This window comes from Amblyomma americanum, chromosome 3 (genome assembly GCF_052857255.1).
Source record: "Amblyomma americanum isolate KBUSLIRL-KWMA chromosome 3, ASM5285725v1, whole genome shotgun sequence".
NCBI lineage: Eukaryota > Metazoa > Arthropoda > Arachnida > Ixodida > Ixodidae > Amblyomma > Amblyomma americanum.
Genome location: NC_135499.1, coordinates 197,830,444 through 197,854,296, shown reverse-complemented (window position 1 = coordinate 197,854,296; position 23,853 = coordinate 197,830,444). Strand labels below are relative to the sequence as shown.

At 46.9% G+C, this 23,853-nt stretch overlaps 1 pseudogene across 1 annotated transcript; it reads right to left on the bottom strand.

The window, feature by feature from the left end:
• Nucleotides 1-7,542: 7,542 nt before the first annotated feature.
• LOC144125815 (uncharacterized) lies at nucleotides 7,543-17,593 on the bottom strand (annotated as a pseudogene). The gene is made up of 4 exons (XR_013313420.1): nucleotides 17,307-17,593; nucleotides 12,900-13,332; nucleotides 10,800-10,909; nucleotides 7,543-8,019 (listed from the first exon to the last, which is right to left on the bottom strand). The product of XR_013313420.1 is annotated as an uncharacterized LOC144125815 (transcript).
• Nucleotides 17,594-23,853: the final 6,260 nt, after the last annotated feature.

Here is a 23,853-nt window from a genome sequence, read left to right as displayed (position 1 = left end):
CCCCCCCCCCCCCCCCCGTCTCTAACAGCTGCCTCAAAACACTCGCGAACTGTCTCGGCTTATGATAATTGTCGCTATAACAGTTTGCTTATAAAGACTAGAGCCAAATGTTAAAGAAAAAAACGGACTGTTGTGCGGAAAGACAACCTTGACGGGCACTGCTGTGCATTCGCGCCGGAAGTTGCGAGCTTGAAACCTCTTAAAACGCCAAAGGTAATCTCGTTTCATACTCGAGCGCGTGTAAGCTCATTACACGCGCAAGTCCTCCGCAGAACAGGCTTAAATTTCTCCGAAGAACAAAAAGTGTTGAGATGAAAGGGAAGAGCAAATACCCTAGGACTTTCGGAGCACTAAAATCTTTTTGCTCTTATGAAATCTGATAATTTATCCTCTCGTATTCATGGGTTGTTGAGTGCACGTAAAAGGCTCTCCTTATCAGATGCAGCTATTGGCGCCGTCGTCAAAGCGCTTCGTATTTTTTTTCCTGGAGAGCGGTAACGCGAGAACTGCGAAAGTAAGGCGTCAGCGAAACACCTCCTGCCGAAAGAGCGCCGACAGCACTTCCACGGCCCTAGGACCAATGCTTTAGAAGATGCGTCTTCTTAAACGCAGCTATCTCTTTTATCGAAAATAGCTACCGAGGGCGTGGTCTCGCTGGATAGAGAAATGGCAGTGGAAACGTCGGCTCTCGCCCCACTTGATTTGATTTGCAAGGAGACCGGAAGGGAGAGAGAAAGACGCTGAAAACGAGATGAATGAGCCGATATGTTTCTGCGCGCTGCCAAGTGCTTATAGGCTGCAACCTTGACGTCATTGAAGGTAGGGAAGAAAGTAGTTGACGCTGTTTTATTGGGTGAAATGTGCGATGACGTCAGTCGCCGATGAAGCCCACAAGGTTACTTACAACTGAAGAGCTGAAGAGTCTAAATTAGCTCTTGTTTTACGGTTTGTCTGTTTCAATATGACATATTTCAAGTGAGATATCATCATGTCATTGAAGTATATGCGAACTGTAATCACGAGATGATATTTATAAGAAAAAAAATCCAAACCCAGATCCATGTCTAGAGCTCTAAAGGGCAGTACCAATATGAGCTCTCTTTGTACACGTTCTGATGGACAAGTTTGTTCCGTTAATTGCGTTTAAGTGATGCCTTTGAAATGTGCGCTAAGCGCAGAACGCTGACATAAAGGTCTGCACCACGGCGGGCACGAAATGAGGGTACGGTTCGTCAAGCTTTCCAAGGGCACCAGTTACAAAAATAACCCATAGACTTGAATTAGAGGAAACCTAGCGCCAAAACCATGCAAACCACAAGGACGAACGACGACGAGACACAAGCGCTATCATAAGTTCGTGCTTGTGGTTTGCATGGTTTTGGCGCTAGGTTTTCTCTAATTCAAGTATGCATCAACTAGCCCAAAAAGAGGTGTTAATCCATAGACAATGGTTCAATACCGAGAACGTTGATTAGCCGAAGCACGCGCTCTGGTATCCCTATGTTCTCGGTTGACTTTGCTCTTCAAAATCAGTGGCGCTTAATTCTGGTCTTAAATTTCTTCAACTTTTCTCACAAAGCTTGACTGCTCGTTCGAAGAACCGGAGCAGGAATCGAAATCTCTTCCTCAAGTCAGCATGCTGGGGAAGCCACTCTGGTCTGCTTTTGAGCCAGGATGAAAATTTCCTTTCCTTGTTTTCCTTGCAACACGCAGCTTGTAAACCAAATTGACAACCTCTTCGCTCTGGCTGTGCTTTGAGAGGTCTGAGAGGCAAGCTCCTTGTCAACGTGAGCAGCCCCATTGCGGTGAGCCGACGTCAGCTCAACACTTCCACTCTGAGCATTAATTCCCTTACATACTTTTTTCTACGATCGCCATTCGTTTTCATACATCATTCCAAGCACGCCTAGAATGAGAACGGCTGCGGTCGGGTGCGTAGCCAGGGCACTTTTTCGGGCACGACGAAAGGAAGCGAGGGAGATTATTTCTCTGCGGATTGACCCTTTGACATTTGCAGTGTGCCGTTACGAGAGCGCACCCCTGAAACAAGGGGGGTAGAAACACTGAGAACGAAGTTAATAATGAAAACATAAGTCACGGGCAGCCTGGTCAGGGAACGGTGGGCAATGCCATTCAATTTTTCTTCTTCAATTCTACTGCGTTTTTCGAGGATGTTGATGTTTGCTCGGAGGTAAAAAGAACGCATTTATTGATGAGAAAATTAGATTTCAAATATTACCTCCACTCCATTCAAACCCACGACGTCAAGACCTAAAGAGACCCAATGACCCCCGCCTCGGGATGGATGACGATGTGGCCTGGGCCACATCATCGCGGTCACATCATTTCGGCGTCATTGCGGTTTACTTACGAAAACTGCTGGTGACGACAATATCGAAGTTTTACTCTTTGACCTTTTCTAGCTTGCTAAAGCTCCGTTACTATTTTTTTTTTGTGAGAGCAGCTTCTTTGTCGTTATAATAGGTACCTACCTAAAGATACAGGCCAACATAAGTTTGTCCTTAGTGTCCGTTAAAGTTCACTCAGCCCTCTTTAATTCCAGGACGTCCGGATGGCCCCGTCTTCTAATGCGCATAGTAAATGACTACGCTGTCAGTACCATATTTATTCTAATGTTATTTGGCCAAGAATTAGGTCGAATCACTGGCATAGTAGACGCATAAGGGTAAAAAGAAACGAACATTATTTGAGCACGTGCCGAACGGTACTTTCATCGAGACGTATTGAAAAGTGAAGAAAGTAATATTTGATTTCAGCTGGAAGGCGGCCGAACAACAGACCTGGCAGGTGCAAGCTGCACTTTCAGGTCAGCGCCACATTTCGTCATTGTCGGATAGTTTTGTAGGCACCTTCGACCGCCCAAATGGCGCCGTTTGAGCACACGCTCGTAAAGGTGGCGACAGGTTGTTATTTTTGTGACATATGGTCATACCTTTTGCTTCTGGCCTTCTTTGGAGATAGGGAGGCGACCAATGGCCTCAATGCCCGGCGTCGCGGATAAGAGTAATGAGGGGAGGTGGTCTGCTAGGTCGTTTGATCATGAGTGCTCTTTGACCATGACCATAGTAGAACTTGTTTGGCCACTATAATAGGTAGACACACTTCATATCTTTGAACACAGCTTTTGAAGAAGGAAGAAAAAAACAACTTGATTATGATAGTTATTTTCAGTTAACGGCTGCTGTGGTCTAAGAGCGACCGTTAATAAATAGGTAACACAGTATAAAAAATTGCACTGCGGCACACTTTTCTTCACATGTTTTACAGGTTTTCCAAAAATTAATGGAAATTGCTAAAACTAGGAAAGAAAAATCTTTTCTTATCTTTGGACTTTGGCCAAATCTTTTTCAGACTAGCATATTTTAATGAAACATATAAAATGAGAATTGCAACTACAGTGACACTAAAAACTTCGTAAATGGAACCCTGGACATAGGGCGTCTCAAAACGCCTCAGTTAATTAATAGTTTTTTTTAAACACAAAAAACCACCCTATAATAAAATAAATACGGTATAGTTGCTATTCGGCTTAGCCTTCGTTGCAGCGGGAGGCCGAAGGCGGCTCCAATTTCACTTCTGCACACGATGGTTGAAGCGTAAAATGCGTTATCGTCGTTTTTTTTAAATTCCTTCTGAGATGACTATCACGATATCCTTCTGCACAGCGCGAGCACGTGACGGTTGTGGGAAGAGAGAGCACATCATGCGCAAATGTGTAGTATGAACTTGAAACGTGCTCACTGCCTTTTTCCTTAGCGACTAACTTGCTTCTCTGCAACGTACTCACGGAGGTTCCCTTACAAGCGCTTTGCGAAGAATTGCATGCGTGGGCAGGGGCTTTTACGAGAGGTACTGATGGTCGAACAGTTAGAACCGTGACGAAAGATGGGTCCTGTTCAGAGGACAACGTTCACGATGTACAGGACAGAACCTTGTTTGCCGACAAAAGATCCCGTAAGGGATTCTTATGAGGGGTGTATTTAACGGACATGACGCACGCAACACCTTCAGCGAGTCGCTGAGGAAACAGCGAGAACTAGATACTTAAACTACATAAGTATTATGTACAGGGATCAGTAGCTTGACCCGTAAGCGAACCTTCGTATTTTAGTTGAGAACATTAATGGATGACAATGTTCCTGTATATATAAAAACAGGAGCACTCATGGATGATAACACACAAGCGCCCTCTAGTCTCCTCACAAACAAAGCCCCGCATTTTGGGCTTGCACGCAAGGCAGAAGGAGGCGTAATTGAGAGGGGTTTTGTTTGTACGTGGGAAGCAAGTTTCAAAACTTGAAAACAATGAATTGTTAAGAATTTCAGGTGTTATTTGGACTAGGTAGAGAAAAGGCGACTATATCCGCTGTTGTAATTGCTTAACATTAAAAAAAATATCGTAAATGCAACAGCCAAAAAAACTTTTCTTTCTGAAAAAAAAATACAGCGCCGAAATAATTGTGGTGTTGGACGAAAACAAATGGATGCAAGAACCCGAGAATGTATACACGTAACCACCAAAGGCATAAAAAATGGTCTGCGATCTTTTTTTGGACGTTAAGCTCTTACTACAGCGTTTATAATAATTCCTGTTGTGTATGAATAGCAAAACAGCGCAGATATCTTGCGTAGGAAAGCTATGGAAAAGTGACCGTAACCACCCTGTACGGCGGTGACGTCATCACCGCCAGTTACTTGCAAAAACAGCACACTACCATTCTCACATTAAACCCTGTGTGTTTGTACGGAAACAGACACCGCCGACTTAAATGTGAAAAGTTGGGTTGTTCTTGTTCTCAAATGACAGTGTATTATGTTCACAGTGGCCAATATTACTTAATACAGTGACCACAAAATTCTTTAAAACTTGGTATTATTTGAACGATATGTCGTCTATACTGTTCCCAAACTTTCCTTCCACGTCAGCGTGCCTAGACGGGTTAAAAACACACTGCAGTCTTTCTCGACTTCTTCTATCACACTGGCTACGCCAAGCGGTTCCTTGCAATGCATACTGAAGTTGGCGCGGAAAAACGAGGACAAGCGAGACAAAGCGAGACTTTGTTTGTCTCGCTTGTCCTCGTTTTTCCGCGCCAACTTCAGTATGCATTTCAACCAACTCGCCCAACTTTCTGCTCTCCTAAGGGTTCCTTGCAAGCTCGCGTTACATCAGAGGACGATGCACGAAGGTGTCGAATCCACGGCGTGTCCTTAAATGAAGTGCAAAAATTGGGGTCAGCTTACACGTGTAACAATACCCGGATGATTAAAGATAATTAAAGACCCTCGGTAAACTCATGTACTGAACACACCGCGTCACGCAAATATCTATACAAAGTGCGTTTTGCGGAAGCGAAATGGCGGCGTAGTACGCTTCTTAAAAGTATGCGTGCACTATACCAAGAAACACGGTGTGATTCGAGACAGTCATATGTTACAGCCACTTAGACTACACAGCGGTGCGGTTACTCCGGTATCACAACGGGATCACACAACAGCATATTCACTGTGCCCACGGAGGAGTGCACCACAACAATTCCAATGAGGTATAACACTATACAGGCATAATTACAACCACCCTCTAGGGCGACAATAATCTTCATACAATGTTTAGTCATTTATTTTTTATGTCACAATGTGTGCGCGACTGGAACCCCAAAGGCGCGTAATGTTGGTCTGTAGAGGCTTTAAGGAAAGGCGACAGAGTAGAACATGACGTGGTGTGTCAAGGGATCACGCTTTCGTCAGTAGTAAAAAAAAAAGAAGGAAATGAATGCCCTTACATGAAATTTCATTACGTTCGTCCTTTGTGTTGCCTAGAAACGATGACGCCAAAGAGGAGCCTACCATAAACCCGGATTTCAATAAAGAGTGGATGTGTTAAACAGTATGTTATTGACGTTTGCGGATAGTGACGGAATGAGTACAGCATCTATAATTTCCAAATTGCCGCAAGGGAGCAGCTCATACGTGAAAATGTTGCAGTCAGTGTCTATCTTTTTGGCTGTCTTAAGACGTCAGATATGAACAGTTGCTTAAAGCCTGAAGAACGAGCGATTTGAACAGTAAGATTACCAGCCTTAAACTTTTACTGTTTTGCATTTTAACCTCACTACACATCCCAAAACGACGTTCTGCTGGTCGGATACTTCCGCCGGAGATTGGTTACAGTGCCCGATAACGTGGCAGTAGAAGTGCCGAAGCGACCCTGTAATTATAACTGCAACAAGCTGCGGGATTCTCGACAAATATCACCAGTGTGGTTGTGCTGAGGACGTGAGTCCTCCTTAAATATCACTGTTGTGAGCAAACCTGTTTGTCTGATGCAACTCTACAAGCTCATGCTTCCCTGCAGCACATCATTTCTTTGTCGGAAAACCGCTACCTCCACGTAGATGGGAGCAGTTGCGACTAACAAAACCGATCGTGTACAACACATGTTCAACACGCTCCGTACGAACAAGCGTGCCATACCATCGACAACGTTCATACAACGATCTCGTAATGCTCACAAAAGGGATTCGGCTGCATCTTTCTCGCAATCTAACAAGCGCCTTGCAAACATCGCGTCTCTGCCCGGAGAAAAACTTTCCGTTAGTATTTATATTCCTAAAGGCCATCATATGAGCGTGCTGACATCCCTCTGAACATTTTCCACCGCGATTTAAAAATTTTTCTCGCACTTACGGTCGAGCTAGAAATGGCGCTTCGCATCATTGGCTCCTGCAGACAGACCGCGCCTCTCACACGTCATGTCTCGCTACTTCCGGCCCGCCTGTCCGATTGTAATGCTACAATGAACCGGTAAAAAACACGAGATGTTTATGACGTCACAAAGCTCTTTAGGACGTGCTATAAACATACTGCAACCGAAATAAAGCAGGGTTTGAGCATCTCGTCAACTTGTGTGCTTTACACTGACAGCGTAGCAAAGTAAACACGCCACATAGCTGGCTGCAATTACCTCGTGGCGTCCACACGTTTTTTTGGGGCTCCGTCGTCGAAGAAGCCTGAGCCCTTAACATCGCAGCTTCTACAAAACTGTCAGATAGTTCTTGCACTCGTGACACTTTTCGCGCGAAGAAGAGAAAGATAAAGGAAGGAGCGTAGCTGCCGCGACCTCTTTCAAGTGGCAACAGGAACAGACAGGAAAGGGTCCCAAAGTTTTCCGCCCATCGCGGAAAGACATTTGGTGGCAGCGCCCAGTGCCACAGCTATAGTTGTTCTCTCTTCTCGCAGCCCAAATGGTTCCCTTTCGCCTATTTCTTGCGGCGAGGCAGCAAGTTTAAGTGTCTTGTACTGAGAATAATCAGCATATTTTAACTTTGGTGAGCGCACATGGATGGTTTCTTCTCATTTCGTATGACATGCGCTGAAAAAAAAAAAAACTCGAATGCCTCCGCTTTGCAGGAAAGATCCTTTCCTACGTCTCGCCTTCTCGTAGCTTAAGTAGGCGGAGACGAACCAGGAGCGCCGACCTTGGCATGCATGAATTCTCTCATTGGGCGTCTGGTACGAGACCGCTCGCCACAGCACCGTGATGCCGTAACTCGAAGCCGAGAGCGAGCTAGTCCACACTCCGTGGCCGCCGCCTAAAATGCACGGCCCCCCGTAACAGCTACCAACTATTTCCCTCCCTCCGGGGCAGCGGCGCTTAGGAGACGGGCCTCCGGGCCGCGCCGGCCAGCGAGGAAGCGGGCGCCATGACGGGCGACGAATGGGGCGTCACCGTGCGCGGGCCCAGGTCGAAGTCGTCTTCGTCGTCGCTGGAGCTGGCCTCGCGCAGCCATGAGGCGCGGGCCGCTTCGTCGGCGAGGGCGTCTGCGGCGGCGGTGGCGGCCCCAGTGCCCCCTGAGGGCGCGACGCGGTTCCTGGCGCCTGCCGCCACCGAGCCCTGCGTGCGCTGCGCGAGGCCCCGATCGGACGAGGTCGCCGCTGGCTTGTCCGCGCCCGCCGCGGTCGCGGCCACCGAGTGGCGGCGACGCGCGATCTCGGATTCTGCGAGGAGGAGCGCGAAAGAGATGGACAAAGTCAGTACAAGAGCATATTGTTAACTCAAACTCGATTAATTAATAATTGTTTTTTTTTGGGGGAAAGGAAATGGCGCAGTATCTGTCTCATATATCTTTGGACACCTGAACCGCGCCGTTAGGGAAGGGATAAGGAGGGAGTGAAAGAAGAAAGGTAGAATAGGTGCCGTAGTGGAGGGCTCCGGCATAATTTCGACCACCTGGGGATCTTTAACGTGCACTGACATCGCACAGCACACGGGCGCCTTAGCGTTTTTCCTCCATATCTGTTTTATGCGAACTAATGCCTTGGTGCTGTCAGTATCGAGTGTAATGAAAAGGCTTTCCTAGTTTGAACTGCGTATAGTTAGAAAATTTTCGGTAGTGTTCGAATTTTCCAGAGCCGACTGTATACAAGCAAGACCTCAAAATGGTGCTAGAGTCGAACCTCGCTATAACGAAACGGTTAATAACGAAATATTGGATATAACGAAGAAATGATGATTCCCCGTGGGAGTTGGAACACTTCGCCATCGACGTCGCGCCTTCATTCCTGGCGGACGCAAAAAGTAAAGAAGAAATGAAAAAGTGAACTAGAAGGTGGAGGGAAAAGGTACACTTCACAGCATAAACATCCTTATTGTGGTGAAGCCGGCTTAGAGAGGTGCAGGTAATTTTGTTCCATAACGCTAATATCGTTCTTAACTTGGTATGCGCGTGGCACACGTGAATAGGTGGCACCACATCGTAGCCGATAAAGCTAATGGTAGCCGTGCGAGGTGACCGTCTGCTAAAGCATTCTGATATGTTACATTATAGGCCCAGCTTCACCAGTCTCAGCACCAGATATAGGACTAGAAAATGCAGGCAACACGAAACGAGAACTTGTCTACGAAAATTAGAAATGTTGAACAGGACAATATTGCAGACACTTGAGCTGTGTTAAAGAGGAGATAAGAAATAAAGCGCACATGAGCTCGTAAAAGCGCTGATTGGGAATAATAGACGCTTTTAGTTGGGTGTACGCAGCGAGACTGCTGGTACCGAATTCGCATGAGCAGGAAGCTACGTATACCAAGGTGTATCAGAGGAGCCCGCCACTAATTTTTGTTTTTGAGGTATGATGACGGCTTCTGCATCATAACAACAGTGTTGGCAGAGGTCAGGAAACAAGCGAATAATGGTAACTAGTAAGCCGTTAACAAATTTATGATAATTAGCTGTTTTAACTGTCACAATTAAGGTCATAGTTTTCGACCTTGAATAAATAAATGCTGGTAATGCCCTCACCATTGTCATCAATAATTGTGGGAAAAAAATTCATTAGCCTAGCGCTGAAGCACTTTGGCTTATGGTCACTAGATGGCGCCACAGCATGCATGTCTTCTTGAGGGACGCTACAGCATGTCAAAAAGTGTCGTGGTCCCATCGTTTACAGTATGCAACGCCGTGAGTGTTGCGTGCGCCCAACTAAAGTGCCTTGTAATAGAAACAACAACTCACACGTACATTTCGACTGAAGTTTAAAAATATGCAGAAAAGAACACAGTTACTGGAAGGAAGGCTACTCTGCTAAAGTCAGATACAACTCAAAACGAAGAGGCAAATGACCTGTAGAGGAGGCCCACCAACCAATCGGGTTCACTCATTCTCATGACGTCGTGTTTAATCTGTTAATACTTGGTTAATCTTTTCGCACCTGCCAGCCTCCTGCCAGGTTCAAGAGGATTAACCACGACGCCACGAGAACCTGCCGGTATCAATAGCAGGAGGGCTTCCTTTGGGGAGCACTTGCCTATTCGTTCGATGCGACTATAGCAAAGCTGAGAGAACAAACCATTTCACACTTATTCATAATAATGATATTTTAACATGTCCAAGCGGCACCGAAACCACCACGTGTGGCGTATGGCAGAATAAGGATTCATTTTGATCACCAACAGCTTTTTTTTTTACATACGCGCCAAAATAACAGCAGAACAACTTTTTATGTGCAGACTCAATCGAAATGCGACCGTTGCAGCCACGAGTGGAATTTTCGAGCAGGACCTTGCTCAGCGCTTTTATGAACTTATCACGCCATTTGGGGAGTCTTTTTCACGTAGAGCTGTCAAGGCTGTCTAGTTTGAATGACTGCATTAGTGAGAAAATGTAACGCACTCGGCAAAATGTTGGACTCTACGAGAAGCTTGTGCGATTCGGAGAAATACCCAGTTGACAGAGCGTCTGTTGACGGTATGTTTGGATTCACAACACACATTCATTGAGCCTTTTTAGAAAGATTCTTTGTTATGACGTTGTATACGCGGTCAACCTCTTCTTCTAAGTACTTTCCAACTCTTAACAAACGACCGCGTCCATGGGTACTCTGCGAAATGAGAAAACTATTTCGGAAAGTTTTGTGCACGTATGCTTCCATGGCTCGCGCTTCTGCTTGATACTACCAGCCGTGGGTGACTCCCACGATCATGTGTCATGGTGTTTCAAATATACATCGTCCTTGGAATGATATTTCATGCTTTTAAAACCTATTCTAGAATGTGCTGGGATTTTCTTCACGAAGGGACGATATCATAAATGGAAAGAAATGCTTTGAAAACTTTTGTTTGCATATATTCCTATGGGGCGAGACTCAAACATTTAGCCCCAGCCGGTGACAGGAGAGTCAGCGCATTTTGTTTACGTCACAGATCGGTGTTGGTGTCTACTGTTCCACAAGGCAAACGAGTTGATTCGGAGAGAGAGGAGGCGCGTTCCTTCGCTACTCACCCAAGTGGCTACCTAGCGTGATGTGGCCGGATGCCTGTGCGGCGGTCAGGTCGAGTGAAGGCCGCCCCTTTCGGCACTGCAGAAACTTCGGCTGGCAGGGTGTTGACTTCCTGCAAAAAGTGACGGCAGCCCGCGCATCGTGTCACTCAGCCCGGAGAGCATGGGTTGTTTAACTTCGAATTGAGTTCTGATGAAATTGCTTGATTCCCTCGATTCGTCAAGCTGCTCATTGGCAGCTTTTTCTACAACCCCGCCATCTGTATTGTAAGATGGAAAATTGATTGATTGATTGGTTGATTGGTTGATTGATTGACGAGGAGAGGCTGGGGCCAACAGCCCAAAGATGGCCTCACAAACGCTCATGCTGTGGCCTGCACCAGCACTGCACTCATTTGTCACATTTTATAACAAAACTTTAAGAATACTCACGCGGGCGGCACTGTTAGGAAGCACGATGTCTAAAATCACTCTCGTGCGAGAATTTTTTTTTCGTAAGAAAAATCTTTATCCATGTTTTTCTAATTGTGCACCATCACTTACGCTCCAACAAAAATAGAAAGCACAAGTAATCCTCGCAAATATACACTGTATATGTCAGTTAGGAGATGGCGTTCATTTCTTCGGGGCGCATTTCTCAAACGACACGCATGACACTCTTCTTTATATGCTGCCGGTAGGCAGCGTCCTAGCCACCATGATAAAAACTGACATATTAATTGCTGTAATATTCTGTAAAACTGTTAAATTAATTCTGCCCTGTTGGGGCAGATGCTCTCGTTCGGCCTTTCCTGTTCAGTCCTTGCGGCTCAGTCCGACCATGCCATTATTTTTTTCGTCTCAGGAAGGCTTCATATCTTGCACTGAAAAGGACGTACATGTCCAGATGAACTATAGTTCAGACATTGGTTTCCTTCATGACGCTGGAGTATTCTTCACGTCGCAAAAAAATGAAAGTAAAGCTCTTGTACGAAGGATGAAAAAACAAAACAAAACAAAGGTGGTAGCAGAGCTTCAAACTAGAAAAGACGTGCGACTACTGTCCGACAGCCTGAAGGTAGCTCACGTAAGTGAGGCGTAAAAATAAATTATAGCCGTTTACATTTCTATATATAGCGAAAACAAAATGATCTTTTTATTTTGAATGCCGAAGAGGTATAAAGGGGATACCGACAAACTTCAAAATTTTTTTTCCAAGTCCAATGGTCTCGGTATGGTGATGATGAATGTGCGCGTCCATCGATTGAAAGGCTTTAGGGAGCTTCCAAATGTGGTGCTGCCTTAAATTTCAGTCTGTTCATGAGCGAAGGCTACATATAAATACCCTTAGAAACAGTAACAAAAATGTGATTAGCGAATTCACAGCGAGGTCGGCCAACAGCTCAGATAATCTTTCGTTGAAGAGCGTGGAGCGCTTGCTAAACGCTTTCCATAGTGCACACCTCAAACTTCATGGAAATAGAAATTCTGCCCATCGCGACTATACCGGTGGGATTTGGAAAAGCAATGTGCCTCTCTTTGAATTTGCCTATTCGAGTAGCGCTGCTGCCGTTGTATAGCTCAGCTAGCGTGCCTGTAATCACAGTCGAATGCGCTCTGAATCCGAGGTAAACTGTGTTTTTGCTAAGCGTCGTAATGCAGCGCACCATGAAGTTCACAATTATGTCGTTGCTCTAGATACACGAGCATAATCTTGGTGTTTTAGAGAGAAATTCAATCTCGCCCACTCGCTCGATCATTCAATCGCTTAAACATTCGCTCACTCACTAAATCACTCATACCCTCACTCACTTAATCACTCATTCACTAACCCACTCGCTCACTCTTTCACTCACTCGCTCATCCACTCACTCATTCGCTCACTCGCCCACCTCACTCATTCCTCTCGCCCACTCTATCACTCACCAAACCCACCATCATGGTCAATCAATCAATCAATCAATCAATCAATCAATCAATCAATCAATCAATCAATCAATCAATCAATCAATCAATCAATCAATCAATCAATTAGTCAGTCAGTCAGTCAGTCAGTCAGTAATTCATTCAATCAATCAATCAATCGATCGATCGATAGAATGAAGGAAGGAACGTGAGGCGGACCTCCTATCCGCCGTGGCCGTGCCCAGCAGCCGGCTCCTGTGCTGCTGGCGCGGGTCTGCGGGCGTCGACGTCTTCCTCGGGGCAGGCGGCCATGGGCGGCGGCGGGGTGTCCCGGCCGGTCGGCGGGCCTCGTCTTCCTCTTCCTCCTCCTGGTCGTCGTTCTCGTCGCGGCGCTGGGTCCTCCCTCGTCTTCGTCGTCTTCCTCGTCGCCGGGCTGCCTCCTGGCTTGCTGCCTGGCTTGCTGTTGTGCCGCATGGTGCGCCCGCGCGGCCCGCGCCAGCGGAGGCGGCACGGGCGACGGGCTGCGCACGTGCGGCAGCGACGCGGACCGCTTGCGGCCCGGCGGGGGGAGTGGACACCGTGGACCGCGGGGGGGCCAGGTGCACGTACTCGGGGGGCTCGCGGAAGCAGAACTCGGACGCACGACGTCCACCTGCGAGGACAGCACACTTCCTCACGCCTGCACCACATTGTGCCAGGAGGTGTGTGTGCCTGATCAACGAGAACGGCGTTGGTGTGGCTGCTGTGTTGCACCTGCCACATCTAAAATAGGCGATTTATTGACCGGAACATTGTACGCTTGGTTGACAACAGTTGCTTGTGAGCGTATTTTGGAAGACGTTGTTCACTCGTGCAGAGAGAGCGCGCAAGAAAGTATAGATTCCGCCTGAAGTTTTTCAAGCTGCGAAGTCGAGTTTCAAGCTTTAACTTGCCATCATTCCCTAGTCAAAGCGGGTAAGACAAATTATTAGTTTACTTGTTCGAACCAATGACGAGTTGTTAAACGCCTTTCGGAGTCCGGTATTCTAGAAGGGCCTGCTGTCTACAAGTTGATATTACGGTCCCATCTCTTATGCGTAGACAATGGCTTGGGTTCGTTTCAGTCACTCAGGTTACAGCAATTACCTCGAGGCATTGCGGCCCTGCGCTTCGCATACTCTACCTTCGGCAAATGCGGAGCACTCTATATATGTAGCTTTACTCGTTTACATACCCGTTTATTTAGCTCTTGCCATGCTATCTTTTCTTCTCACAAAATCTAATAACATCAGGTAAATCTGGATAGCTTATGCTTCAATCTTTGAAAAGTTTTTTCTGTAAAAAAAAAAAGTGTTTGCAGCACTCAACTGTTCAATTCTACACTTTTTCGTGCTCATGTCACTTATCCAGCTCGAAAGCTAGAGACAGTACAGTACAATTACTGCCTGTATAATTGTTCATTGCTCTTCCTGCAAGGTAAGGCGGTTGCTTCGTCATATTTTCAGTTATGCGTACATGGTGCAAACTTCAAGCTCAGCCGCGTCACACAATATGGCTTTCTCCGTTGCATAAAATGCAAATAAGAGTAATTAGACTAACGAAGAAAATCGAAAATGCGGGCTGCAAAACGGAACTTAGAAAGACAAGCAAACATCGTTGCGAGTATGCGTATCCTTTCACGTTTTAGTTAATCTGTACTAAGTGCCGAGTAGAACACTTGAGAGGGACACTGGAGATAACGCCAGCCAAATTTTGTTCCGAGTAAACATTCACTTTGTGGCTCTTTCTGAATGTGTTGATATTTGGTCGGCAGTAAGAGACGCATTCATAGCTGAGAAAATTGCACTTGAAAGTTTTTCCGCCGCTTGATGTAAACTCGTGACGTTTACAGAAAAAAAAAAAAATTGACAGGACGGTTACTACCGTGTAACGCGAGATTCAGCGACAGCTGTCAATGTATTAATAATTTTGATATGATAAGGTAGAGAACATAAAAGCGGCTTTATATCGGTATAGTTCTAAGAGCCCTTTTTAGTTTTCTACACATACTCGTTTTTCGACTAAGTTTCCACTGCAGTCCGCTGCTCTGGCGCGCGGCGCCACCTGCGAACCTCTCCTCGGGCGGCGCATTTTGCATCAAGTTCCTTGAAAGACAATTAGCAGGGCGGAGAGCAAGGTTGGGTTGCGAAACGATTCTGCGTAATTACGTAATGTTTGGAGTTTCACTGGCCGTTCCCCGAGCTAATTCCATTTCCACAGTGTCCCTCGCACGAGCGGTAATTGCAGTTCTTTTATTGATTATTCTATTGCACAGAATAGACACATCGGAACTGACCCAACTTCTGAGCTGCCGTGTTACGTCAATAGATAGAATACGGCCGCGACATAAGTGTGGCTTTGAAGACCACGAGTGAAAATTGAGTTTCGCCTGAATGCTTCGCACTCGAGAACAAATAACGCAACAAGAGCTTCACAAATGGGATCTCGTACTGCTACCGTGAAGCAAGAAGATTACGTGATCAGAGCTGTGCCCTCCATCAGTCTCGGCAGCGCTAGCTCACATGACCCTCTGAATTGATGTACGCGTAACGTGTCACTCGAGAGGCCGGTGAGGCTTGGATGGGTTGTCCGGGAAAACCGCCAAGACGTTCGAAGAGTTTTTTTCGCCTCAATTGCAGTCTTACTGCGGCAAAGCTCGCTTGGAAGGAACCAGATGCAAGAGGGAGCAGTAATTGAGTCAAATCTACGCGAAAAACGCAGGTGGTGGGCGAGACACAAGGCGACGTTCTTCGACAGGGTCGTATTGGGTAACGAGAGATATAGAGTTCAGTGTGGCTTTCGTTTTTTTTTTAGACTGCCACGTAAGTAGAGATTCGAGCCTGACAGTGGCACTGGTTGCACCTGTTCGCAGAGGCAAAAAATATCACGCGTGAACTGTCAGCAAAATGCAGAACATAGCACACCTACGATACACAATTAAATTCATAACGCAACTCGGAAATAATGTCTGGAGTAAATGGCAAATAAAAAGAGGAAAAAATGGCCGATTCTAAGTATTGCGAAATCGCAATCACACTCACATGAAGGCAATATGCAAACAACAAAATGGTACATACACAGTATATCCTAGTCTGTAAATATTAACGGCTATGAATATCTTATACAACCACTGTAAAGAAAACACTGTTTTCATCACGCAAGAACAGAGCAAATATAGAAGTGACTCGAGTATCTAGTAGTTACAAAGGATATTGGTGGCCTCGTGGAGAGTTTTCAGCAGAGTGCTTGCCCGTTTTGAAGCGATAGCTTCACTATAGACGTCATGCAAAGCCAAGGTTATTGGGCCGAGCCGGTGCCGTTAATGCGCATGCGCCGTGCGTGACGTCCGAGTTGCGCTGCTACCGCCGCCGTCTCCGCAGCCTCGCTGAGCCGAGCAACAGGTGCGCCGCGCGTGACGTCAGAGTTGAGCCATCGCCGCTACCGCCGCCGACTCCGCAGCCTCGCCAAGGCGGATTTAAAGTGGTGGCGAAGGCTGGGCCGAAAAGTGGTTTAGCGCGACTGCAGCACAACCAGAGGATGGGGGGCAAAACACTCATATAAAGAAATGATAAAGCTACAAAATTGGAATGTAATCTGCCAATAGAAAAGAAAAAATATATTAGCACCTTATTTTATGAAAGAGGTAAGTCATTTTATTAAAACCTGGCAAATTTTGTATTTTTGCAACACTCTTGACCTGCCCCATATTCATGAGTGTGCGGTGCATTACAGCGCGTCTTTGCAGGCCTTGTTTCGATACCCGGCTAACCCGGCCACGCCAGTGTCTGGAAGTGAACGCTGCCTTTCTATGCTGCCCCTCCTTTACCAGTCACTTTCATTGCGTTCCCAATTGCACATTAACAAGGCCATAACTAGCAGGAGCTCGAGCACACAAGGCGAGCACATTTGACTGGCAAAGGTTGGGGCGCGCTGAAAGGCAGCAACCTTCGAGAGGTACGGGCTCGAAAACGCGGATTCTACAGAAAGACCGCTTTATAATTCGCGCCAAAGCATACATATGCGTGACGTCTTTCTACGTCACGTTTGCGTAGTTTGCCTTCCAAAATCCACGGGGCGCTGGAGTGCCCACGAGCCGCCATTTTTTGGACCAATGGGCGTCTATGGAGCCTTCGCTACCAGTGTACATCTACCTTGGCCTCGCTGCGCGCGTCGCGCATGCGCAGCTGGGGAACAGGTGCGCGTCATTTCTCGGCCACTTTATAAACAGAGGGTAAGAAGCGCTTGTTTTTCAGATAAACGATGTGGTGGAGAAGCGGAAAGTCCGCGTGTATACTGCGACCGACATCAACGGCGACTGCGGGAAGCCACGTCGACGGATCCCGAAGTTGTGGTGTGGCGTAAGGCGAGTCGACAACGAGCCCAAGAAGCCGGGAATGCCAAGCGCGCGGCCGAGACACCGGAACAACGAGAGGAAAGGCTCGCCAAACGACGCCGCCAAGAAGCGGAGAAACGACAGCGACAAGCCGCGAGCGAAGCCACATCTTCTTCGGGTCAGTTATCGCGTGCACACTAGTAGGTTTAACCGGAGCTAAACCATCAACATTTTTTGCAGCAGTAGCTGGCTGGGACTGCCTCGGAAGGCCTCACCTTTCTTGGGCGCGGGTCGCGGCGAAAGCGTTGGCGCCCCGTGCAGGCGGATGACGGGCGTCCGCCTGCTGGCACCGTTGGAGGCAGGCGATGACGTCAGCGACGACGAGGTGCCCACCGCGGGTTCGCGCCGGGGGCTCGCCTCGCTCATGCTGGCTTCTCCCTGCTCGACTCCCTAGAGCAGGACTCTTCTTCCCCAGGGAGGTCAGGAGGAGGGGAGGGGGCGAGGGCTGCCGGCACTCCTTCCCGGCTTGAAGGAAGGTCAGCGGGCTCGGGGCGGGAGTCGCTGGGCAGAGGCAGCAGCTGCGAAGAAGGAGGGACGGCCGGGTGAAGAAGGTTTGCTTGTCGAAAGAAAGTCCCACAGCTGGGCGAAAAGATTCAAACTAAAGATACAAATACCGGAGGGACTCTAATACAGTTGTGCTAGGTTGATCTAGGACTCGTTGATTCATGTAAAAGGAAGAACCGCCTATAGATTTCACAAAAATATCGGAAGAGGACAGCGAAATAGTTAGGCAGTTGGTATGGCTGACATTTTAGGGAAAACGCAGTGCGATTGACGAAAACTTTGGCAAAAGGTTGCTTCCTCCCCAAAACTTCGTATTTTGAGCTTTGCTTTCTCTAAGAAAAAAGTAGCGAATGACAACACAGAACTACACTAGAGGCACATTAAAAACAACAAACAGCGAACAAACAATAAACGCCTCTGACACAATAAACGCTCTTACGGAAAACACGCAGTCGGATATTAGTGGATTCGCATGAAATTTGTCAGTGTACAAGGGACGTTGAAAGAACACAACTGGAGCGAATCTTCAGAAAGTTGTAGTCAGCTTCGGCAATGAACTGTGATATGTTGCGGGTTTGAAGTTCAGTTCAATACCTCTTACATCGATTGGCTCTCGCATATCCCCTCCCCGCCTTAACTCCCCCCCCCCCCCCCCCCACACACACACACAAGTGTACGCACAGAAAAAGGGAGATGTGATGCTAAACTGGAGTATTGATTTCAAAGCGAGAAGCGCTAAGTCAAGCCAAATGCATGAGAAAGCGTCAAAGAATAATTCATATGTTCACGGCACAGACGTTGGCGGGGAATTCCAAGCTGTGTTTCCTAGAAATGCGCATCACATGGTGCTTCACAAAAACGGGCGTCGCCCTTTACGTGTCCTCTGTCCTCCGTCCCTGTCACGCTACATTGGGTGATCAAACTGTCTCGCAATATTCCATAACGCATTTATGATTGCCATTTTTTCTCTTTTTTGTGAGAAAAAGTTGGCCACTTTAATAAACAACATCCAATTTAATATTATATCAAGTACCTTTCGCAACACAATGAGTAGCAATGTTAGGTACTCTCCCGGATGCGGAGTTATTTTCCTTCGTTTGACGTCAGAAGATCACCATTAGGCCCGTTGTGAGAGCACATCGTATACTTGCATTTCGAAACGCACCCATAAAGGCGTTCGCTGAACGCAAGAATTATGACCACTGCAACTCCCCCCAGTTTCGACCGTCTCCATCAGTCGCTGCATGTCTTGCAGCCACCCATGATTGATGAACGCTGGACGTAATTTTCCATTCAGACCAAGTTTATCAATATTAATGACTTCGCACAAGTGTGCACAGGGTGATATTCATGCTTCCGGTGAGCGCAGTAATGGCGCTTAATGTTTCAATAGCGCGCGGGAAAACGCCGCGGGGGTAGGCATAGCGAAACGACGCAGTGAAGGGGGATCTTTCGAACAACGGCCTTCTGCGCCGCGACTCTATTGTGAAACTACGAGCCGTACAGCAGGTTCGCAAATGATCCAAGTTTCACGAGGTACAGTTTACAGAGCGCCTGAATCGCTTGGTTATCAATCAATGTACAAAAAGAATTGCATTTCAACTTGCAGAGAACTGAGCGCTCGCAGCAAACATTTCTGGTGCTCCGAGCCCATGGAAGGCTTAAATGAAAGATTGGGTGCCGAAGCATAGACACACGAAGAAAAGAAAAGCAGAAGGAACGAAACCGTACGAACACTTTGCAGAAACTTGGATTAGTTTTGAACTGGTAGTACTTTGCTCTTTATTTTTGTTTTCGCTCTTGAAAAGAGGAATAATTGTTTATCACCTATGGCACCATTTCCTCGTTGCTCTCGTAAGGCATAAACTTCTGTCAGGGTGCTTCATCTTATTTATTACATGTTTCAGTTCAGAAGAAGAATAGGAAGCGTAATTATGCACATGTTGTTTATTTAAATTATTTAACATTTACAAATAAGCTTGCACAATATAAGCTGCCGGCCGGGAAACCCACGTTCAAATGCAGTCCTCTGCAGTTCTTAAAATATGTTTACAAGAAAAAAAACTGCATTAAGTCAGATGAAGCACCGTGAGCAGAGAAAGCATTTAAAAATGACAGCTGTATAGAAAATAAAGGACTATATTTATAGATTTTGCGCTTGATTAAAATCGTTTCGAGGGCTACGGAGAGGCCATGTTAGTATGCTGACAGATCTGGGAAAGGAGAAGTGGCGGAGAGAAGGTGCTTATTAACGCTTGACGTGGAACCGCGGACCGCGTTTGCACGCTAAGGCTTAACTTCGAAAACGCCTCGCCAGCCATCCGAACCACAAAGAGAAAACAAGTAGAGAAAATGAAGAATGGAGAGAGAGAATTACGAGAAAAATGAAGTCCAGACAAAAGAAGACGACGACCTTTAACCTTTACAACAGACTCCGCAGTTCCTCTTACCAGCAGTTCTTTGTTTTTCCCGCTTTTTTTTTCCTGGTCCTCCTGACTTCTCGTGGTTTCAGCTCGTCAGCGGCCATCACGAACCACGTGACGCGAGGAAGCTGCAGCGAAGGCTCGACGGAGTGAATCGATGGCTCTCTGGCCTCTGTTTGCTGCGACTTGACTCGGACAGCGGTGGGTGGCTGCTGTTGCACGTTGGCGCCGCTATAAGGAGGCGGATTGACGGCGCTGCATCGGATTCCCTTGGCGCACGGCGCCTCTCACGAAGTCGATCGCGCGCGGCGGATCGCGAGAAACTTGACACGTCATTCGCTCTTTGCGTCTTCGCATCCGTCGTCCCCCAGCGGGGCCTTGTGGGTTGCTTCAGGCAGCCGCAATCAAGACGTCAGCGCTTCACTACTTTCGTTTCCGGCCTTTCTAGTTAGCTGTCTGAATTCAGATTCCTGTTTCGTGCGTCCCTCTCTCTTATCTCTTTAAGCCGATCTGTTTTATCTTTGGTTCCTTTTTCTGCGACATTAGTCACCTTTTTTTGTTGTATAACGATTTCTGTTGACTGAAATTTTCACGTTTGGATTGTTATCTGCAGTTCCGCGTGGGCGGAAGATGAAGCATGCAAGGCAAACTTGGTAGGTGGGATTTTGTCAAGACTTGTGCGCTTCTTTTTTCCTATATCATCAGCCATGTACATGACCGGAATAAAACTTAATTAAACTGGAACTGTAGGATAGAGGGAAGAATTACGTTTGCCTGCATATCACCCACGCATTTTCATTCACAGCTAGAACGTTAATATTATCGGCGGATACTGCAGACGGTATTCTGTGGAATTATCCACACGATATTATCCATGCATTATGGTTATCAACCTGTAACCCGTCGCGTATATACCAGTCTGTAACGCCTTTCTCATACGGGCGCAGTTCTTTAATCTCGAGGCCGCCTTCAAACTGACCAACAAGCACTCTTAGAACAGTCCAAGTAGACGCACAAAATGGGGCAGAATACGTGTAATGAACCCTTCGGTAAAGTAAGGCTTGCTCAATTTTTTTTATCGAAGTAACCGTTGATTCTATGGCTCCATTTGCGGATTCCATATTTGACCGACAGCGAAAGACGCATTTATTGGCGAGGAATGTCCACTTAAAAAATTTCCCGCCACTCGATTCAAATTTTAGACGCCTACACTGAAAAAGAATCCATGATCGCTGTTTTGATGTGAATGACAGTGTAGCCTGGCCTCTGGGATCCGCATCAAAACTTATGAGAGCACCGCAGCTACTTGCGAGATTGGCTGGTGGTGGCGACACCTGTGTTTCGATTTTCAGCCTTTTCTAGCTTATCGAAGCTCCGTGTTCTGTGGAAGTAGTGTCTTTTCAGTTAAAATGCAGTAATACTGCCGCGAATCCTTGTACTCTTTGTTTGTTGGCGCTCAAAGCCGCCTGTATTCGGCTTTATCATTTTGTTTGTGACGAGAGGTGCGACCAGCATTTTCTCGAATGATCGCAGCCACGCGCAGCTGCTTCCACATTGTACCAGATTGCTGTAGCAGTTGCGTTGGTGCATTATTTAGAGGTTCATTTGCCAGCTTTAAATTCAGCGCGGCCGAGAGCGGCGCGCATTATTGTTAGGCGACCACCGAACACGCTCGTTGCTACCGCCGCCGCCGAGCTGTTCAATTCTTTGTGAGCGTAGGCCCGTGCAAAAAAAAAAAGGGTCTGTATTTTACGGCACTCCGGTCATCCATTATCAATGGTGTTGTCACCACCAGGTGAGCATGTGCAGATACAGGTTAATTTCAATTTGTCCGCAGTGTCCCTCTAAGTGGTGTGTGTCACCCAAAAGAAAGGTTATCTATTTCTTGTGCCTCGGCAGCATGCGGCATGGCAAAGCTTGCGAGAGTGGTTGATGCATGCACAAGTCCTTGTCTAAGGAGTTGGAAAGAGGATTATCTGGATTATCTTGATATCCATTCGCTGAATGAAGGCGTCGTAGATGATTTAGCAAGAACACTCTTAATTCGCTTGAAGAAAACGAAAGACTTGCCTCAGAGGTGTTTGTCAAAAGTATACGATCAGAAAGTTGAAGTCCTCCTCGCTCGAACAAATCAAAGTATAACAAAAAATTAAGAGAACAGGCATACCTGCGAGCCTCCTGAATGCGTTTTCTCAATTCTTGGAGCTCCGTTGAATGAATACCACTCGCCAGAATTTTGATCGCAGCCGTTTAGCGCCAGTGTTACGTTTTCAGCGACCTTTGGCTCCAACTGATAACAGAAATGAAAACTTTACTTCACGATATCTTTGAGCCTTAGAAGGGGAGACAAGTACATCAAACTATTGTTCTTAGTAGTAGTTTGTCCAGCAGAAAAAAAGTTATAACCAAGAAAATTCAATTTAAAAATTTTCCCGCCACTTGAATCAAGCTCGTGACGTCCGCACCGAGAGGGACAGGTTGGCGCCGCTTTGAAGTGGATGGCGGTGTAGCATAGCCTCCGGGGTCCGCCGTGAAAATTTGGTGTCGACGCACCCAGCCTGGTTGCGAAATCGGCCGGTGGCGGCGACACCTGTGCTTCGTTCTTTTTCTTTTGTTCTTTTCTAGCGTGCATTTCACACTTTTGGTGAGAGTGGCCTCATTGTCGTTATAATGCCGCAGCCTTTCGATACAAGTCAACTTCATGGTATCATCAGTGCTCCTTTAAGAACTATTTGTCGTCATATCTACGCAAATTTCCCCTGCAGTTCTTCAGTTCTTGTGAAGGAAAAATAATGGCAGTGGCTTAATTTGTCTAACCTTGGAATTTAGCGAAAAGAAAGGACGCTTGCTAAGCGTGTGAGGCTCGTCCATGGCAGCTCCGCTACACGCTCGCGACAGCCGTTTTATATATACCCACACGACCATATGGCTATGACGTAGTATCACATGGTCTTAGGACACCCCCATCGGATGTCATCACATGACTTCACACCCCCCATCGGATTTTCTTAAGGGCAAAGGTCAACCCAAAGATCGCCCAATGTCAAAGGTCAAAGATAAAATGTCAAAGTTCAGAAGTCAAAGGTCAACTAAAGGTCATGAGTCAAGGTCAGGGGTCAAGTGTTCGACACCATAACTCTACCACATATGGTTATACACGGCTAACGTGGTTGGGCTGAAGGTCGTTCAAGGTCATTCTCCGGCCTACGCGATGACTGCTTTACCTAGCGTAGTGAAGCTTTTGGCTTCAAAAAAGTTGGCTCGGACTGCCGTTGGCTTTCAGCTTTCCGCTGTGCGAAAATCCGAGCATGCATGGCCTGCTGCCATGTGGAGCGAAAAGGGAAAAAATGGGGTGAGAGGCGGGAAGAGTTTGGGGGAGGGAGGAGGGACAGAGAGACGAGAAAAAGTGTTCTCCCCAACTTCATACATTAGCGAGGAGGGGCGACGTGCGGGAGCCCATGGCGGGGATCCATCGCCTACCAGCGATCAGCGTCGGGAACACGGCGTAAACAATTCATCTTGTGCGCCTTGTACGGCCGCCCACGCCAACCGTGAGCATTACGTTAATGCTCGGAGCCTGCAGCACGCTGTGATGCCTTGGGGACAGAAAAATCATTTATCTTCCCGCATCTGCCGTGGCATAGAAAAAAAGAAAAGAAAATCATCATTTCACTGTGGCCCGGGCATCCTTCCAGGAACTCGTCTGCGCATTAGACATCCGATAAACTTTTTGATTGCGTAACTTTTGAAACGACAAATTATTACCCCAAAGCAGAAAAATAGAAAAATGTAGTGTATAAGAGTGCATTTCATTTCAAGCTTTTGTTCGTAATTT